Genomic DNA, 6,000 nt, shown 5'->3' with positions numbered 1-6,000 from the left:
TTCCCTTCTTTGTTGCTATGGCCCCATTTTAAGGGTTTTGGCCTCAAATTTTTTTAAAATTTTTCCCCAAGCCCAATTTTCTTAATCCTTTTATTGGTAATTCATGAAACCCTTTTCCGACATTCCAATTTTGCCCTTAGTCCTTTCCGATTTTTCCCACATCTACATTTCCCATAACCAACTTATGAACCAAACAAAATCAATACATTACAATGTCCTTAACCTTCCTTAAACACCCCAGCACACTAAGAAAAATTTCCCAAAAAACCCTTTAAATTTCCCTACCATTCCGATTTTTTTTCCCAATTTTTCCGAATACGCTTTTAAATGCGGGGTTTAACAGAGCAACCCTCGACTCTTGCCGCACACAAAATCACGTCAAATTTTTTTAAAATAAAATGGGTTTAAAAATTACATAGTAAATTTTTTTTTTTTTAATTATTTTTTCCGTGGGCCTTCAACTTGAACAAATCTATAATCATAAAAATTCAATACATAACAAAAAGATCGACATATGGGGCCGACGAGCGTTTCGACCGCAAACCAAAACCCACAAACGTCCCGCAAAGTCTTTTAACATCCATCCGTAAAGCATATCAGGGGTCCTCCGACTCCAAAGCCCCAAAAGGAGAAAACGATTCCCCAACCCGACCGGAACGTTTTCTCGTAATGGCCCCAATTCATCCGGGAGACCGCGTGGATGAAACGCACCCCCCAAAATGTGGGGGGCCGGACGGAATAGTACCGAGTATGCAAACCCAAAAAATCCCGAAAGAATCATAAGCCAACCCAAAGGGGGAGGAAATTTGCCAACAAATCACAATCGAAATCGATGTACGTGGGATATCAGCAGCCTTATCATGATCGTGGGGCCCCAAGATTGATATACATTCATGGTCGAGTCGAAGGCAGAAAATTTGTATTCACCCGAAGATAAAAACGCTTTTTTATCATAAAAAAGGAACCAAAGGATGAAAGGGGCCGAAAATTTGGTCACCATAACACAACACATCATAAAAACATACAAAGACCGGGACATATACCACCCCGGGGAAAACCCGGGGAAGAAAACACATACCCCGGCCCCCGGGACGATACCACGCCGGGAAAACCAACACATCATAACATGACGGGGTCCCTGGAAACCCGGACATATACCATGAGAACCCAAAAACCGAAATCATAACCAAACCCCCGAATCGACCCGACATATACCACAAGCCCCTTTAACCGTTCCCCGGTAAGGGGGAGACGAAATACCACCCCATTCAACCGGCCACGCAAATTTTTGATAAAATTATTCCGCACCCCCGAGACCGGTATATCATACCCATATACACGGTAGCCGGGGACGGACATATACCAGGGCCCCCCAAATCGAAAAATCATACTATCGAGCATTCAATGATTTTTTAAAAACTTTTAATTTTAAAATTTTTAGCCAAAGATACTTGTATCAAAATACGTTTTTACGAGTACTTATATCAAAATACCGACATCATAATACTTATAGTAAAAATATTTTGGGCCCAAAAATATTTACAATAGATTACTCAAACAAATTTTTTTATTTCAAACCCGGGATATCACATCGAACATTTGCATCGAACGCCTGGGCGAGTACCTATCTCAAAATATTTTATATCAAATTACTTAAATTTAATATCTATATCGAATAATCAAATCAATACTTTGTAACGGGAAAACTTTTGTCGGGCTATTCATCGTAGAGGGATACGAAAGTATCAACTTAACCAAGGAGCACTTCCAAAATTTCATTTCATAGCTTTGTCCAGCCCGGGGGGTCATTTAGGGAAATTAGGGCGACAATCGTAGGACATGTTTAGCCCAAGCATTATGTTAAGCAAAAATTTTTTTGACCATTGGGATATGTCGAAATAGGTCATAGAACTCAATGGGGTAATTAGAAAACTATCGGGAGGGGGGAAGATGACCAAGAGTTTCCTTTACTTATTGCTCAAAAAAAATTAAAAAATAATAAAAGCGGTTTCAAAAAAATGGCCCAATTTTGGGGCAAGTCGAGGTAAGTAATAAATTACAAACATTAAACTCTGGAGTCCAATGAAAGTTTCGTAACGATTCGGAGGTTTTTAAAGTTCTGATGTTCAACACTTGCCAACAAAACATAAGGATTCTAGTTCAATTATGTTTAATTAATAGTACCCAAAATCGAACCCCAGGTTTTTTATGAATGGAATTAATGCCGGGGAGAAGGGGAAAAGGGGGGACTTTACATACCTTATTTCCCCCATGCCCCGGCCCCAAAATCACTTCCCCTTTTCCCCCCAAAAACTACAAATGGTCATATTTAACCCAAAAATTCATTAGAATTTTAAGAATTCAAATCTTGAATTAACATTTGTTTTATTAAAAATTTTGGCGATTTCCCCCTAAAAAAAAGCCATCCCCGAGAATTTAACTCGGCCAAAACAACAAACCCGGAATGGAACCCGGCCACATTATCAAATTTAAAAACTAACAATTTTTGCCAACGGCACTCCTTAATCAAGTCGAGAATATTCCAAACGACTTCTACCTCAACTTCACACTCAAACTAATGTCAACATTTTCATATTCCTTTACCTATTCAAGACCATTCAAATACAATTCGGAAGTATTTCATATCGTTTTACAAAATATACAAAAATTCCACCAAAATCCATAATTCACCGAAAACTCCTCAACTTTCCTAGAACAATTTTTTTTAATGCATTTCTCGCTTCAAATTCATAACCTAACTTGACAACGCACATATTAACAACAATCAACTTACTACATAGAAATTTATTCAATTGTTCCATACTCATACCCCATTACGGCCACCCTCCACATTTCCAACCTCAAGCAAATTCAATTAAACTTTCATTTCTAATATAGAGTTCACAACAACCACAACTAGAATACTACGTAAAATTAACTCATCTTTGTCTGCACAACTTAACACATGCACACACGGCCACATGCATATGTATGCATTCATCATGCAAACTTCCATATTTTCATTAATTTTATCCATTTCTACACATCACAACATAAACAAACCTTTCATAACATATAAAAGAGGATAAAATCTTACCTTTTCCTTCAACTTTCTCACTTAACTAAAGTTGTGAACTTTGACTCAATAAGAGGGATTTTTGCTTCAACAATTATACCATGTTGAAGAGCATCCTTGAATTGGTAGAAATACATGAAGAAATAAATTTTTGGAACAAAATTTCCCATACTTGATTTTTCCATGGGGTTGACCCGAACCCCATGCCTTCTTGCTCTCTTCTCTTTTTTTTTTTTTTTGTTCTCTTGAATAGTCTAGAATGGACAATGGTCCCTTTATTTATTTAATTAGCACATGATTTAATTAAAACATGGGCTTGGGCTCTTGGCTCTCTATGCCGGCCACCCTTCCATTTGGGCCTCTTGATTTCTTTTTTTTTTTTAGCCCAATTAAATGGCTAACTTTTGTAATTCATGAAATAAATTTTCAAAATTCCAATTTTGCCCTTGTCCTTCTTCCATATTTCCGCATCAATATTTTTCATGAACAACATACATATTGAATAACATCAAAATTTTGCCCCATCTCTAACTAATCACAATTATTTCAAATTTTTTCCGAATGTGCGAAACACGGGATATAACACTTAGGCCCAAGCGAACCACTCTAAATTTGAAACTCTAGGAGTAACCCCCAACTTAAACCAATAAGGCCTAACTGCACACAAATAATACCAACAAATAAACGAGGCTATAGTCTATATATATATATATATATATATATATATATATATATATATATATTGACCATCTACTACATCGAACTCGGCACACACACCTAAAAATATAAATACACAACTAAGCAAGCCACGAGGCAGCCGTATGCTCGTCTATACATGTCGAAAGTAGAAAACCACAAAGGGACTGCAGCTCCGGACCAAGTGGAGCGCACTGACTGCAGCTGAGTAGAAGGCCTGGAGCTAGATCGTGTCATCCGACTACCGAACCCAGGCATGACGCGTGCCCTCAAGCAAAAGGGACGTCAGTACGAAACAATGTACCAAGAATGTAAGGCAACAGATAACTGAAACAGAAACTTAACTGAAAATACAATAATCTGGAAAGCAAAGAATGGTCTGAATGTCTCACCCAGTGCATCCGATATTGCAATACCATGATAACATATGTCTCACTGACCAAGTGCCCAGGCTAAATAAAATGTCTCTCTGACCCATTGGGCAAATCTGTCTCATTGACCAAGTGGCCAGGCTAAATAAAATGTCTCACTGACCAAGTGGCCAGGCAAAATAAAATTTCTCACTGACCAAGTGGCCAGGCTAAATAAAATGTCTCACTGACCAAGTGACCAGGCTAAATAAAATGTATGTATATCAGGTATGTGCTGGAAAGTATAGATACTGTAACATGTCCCTTCTATCTCTTTATGAACTCGAGGACATAAGGAGGGGATATGGCCCCTTAGAAAGAATAACATAACACTCGGAAAAGTAGACAAAAATATGACAATCTTTACTTTGACTAATCTCTAGTCATAAGGTTTATCATACTCTTACCATTTATGGAATCATGCCAAGAAAAGAAGAACGACCTTAACATACACAGAGCTTATTTCTCGACTTTCCAACTTACTTCCCCGTCTTGCAATCTACATAAGATCATTCGTGGTCTCGTAATCTAAATATAAGACCTGTCATACTATTGTTAGGCTTATCATCATATGCTTTTCTTAAGACTTCAAATTAAATCCCCTTAAAATCTGCCGAAATTCGGGCAACATCTTCCCTGTTTATATTTCTAGCCCGAGATCACAATACTAACAACCAAGACGACAACAACAACACTAACACCAACAGCATCATCATCAATACCAAAATATTCCATAAACCATCCCACCCGATGTTTATCAACATACAATAACAATATACACTTCTTTCTCCCCCAATCACGGAGCATAATCTCATCAACACACCAAAAACATTAGATACTATCCATATACATGCAAATTAGACCAACAACACAACCACAACATGCTCAAAATAGTCCATAAACTCAACATCTACAACACAACACTTTATGACCTTTCCTCTATAATTATTGTCACTTGTAAGACTTGCTAAACCTTCAAATCAACTCACCATAACAGATAGGATGAAGAAAATACCTTATACTTGAAGAACTTTAGCCATACCAACATTCTTCAAGACCAAACTCACCACAACATTAAGTAGAAATAAGAACAATCACTTTTCATGAACGAGTTTGGTGTAATGTTGTTGAATTCTTAATTTAAGCGGTTATAAGTGTTTAAGAGAAGTGTATGGAGGTTTCTAGGGCTTAAAAGAAGTGTAAATGGTTAAAAGAGGGGAATAATAGGGTATTTATACCCTATGAAAGTCAGTTCCACTGACTTTCCAAGTGGGGCCCGCGGAGCCATTTGGCAACTTATCTTGAAATGCCTATATCTCCCTACCCCGATGTTGTATCGATGAACGGTTTATTGCGTTAGAAACTACACTCGACGAACTTCATTTTAGGCTTTAGAAACACCTCAAAACTCCTGATATACTAGGAGATATACTTCTCTAAAGTTGACCCAAATTTTTACGCAAAAATTACGCAAATTTTTTAAATTTTCGACAAACTTATTTTTTTCGATTTTCTTGGTCCCGAAATCTTACGGAAACTCTCCATACATGATACTTATCATTAATTATACTTGATAATGGTCATGTCCTTTGGTTCCAAGGTTTTCCTTCCCAATTACGGCTTACGAGATCGTAATTCATCCTTTACTTCATTGTTACGTACTTCCCATGGCTTGTACCTTTTAAAACTTCATGGGATGTCTCTAATACTTCATTAATACGGTGGAATACATGGCATACTCATGCTCTAAAAATGCGAGGTCTAACACATTCTCAGCATAAGTATGATTCCATATGGGTAATTATGGATAGGCTTACG

At 37.4% G+C, this 6,000-nt stretch overlaps 1 pseudogene; it reads left to right on the top strand.

The window, feature by feature from the left end:
• The window catches only part of LOC132069358 (DNA-directed RNA polymerases IV and V subunit 2-like), an 87,051-nt pseudogene that overhangs the window by 33,541 nt on the left and 47,510 nt on the right, over nucleotides 1–6,000 (top strand).

Source organism: Lycium ferocissimum, chromosome 9, assembly GCF_029784015.1.
Source record: "Lycium ferocissimum isolate CSIRO_LF1 chromosome 9, AGI_CSIRO_Lferr_CH_V1, whole genome shotgun sequence".
Lineage (NCBI taxonomy): Eukaryota > Viridiplantae > Streptophyta > Magnoliopsida > Solanales > Solanaceae > Lycium > Lycium ferocissimum.
Note: the sequence above shows the minus strand (reverse complement) of the source record. Positions and strands in the feature narration are given on the sequence as shown.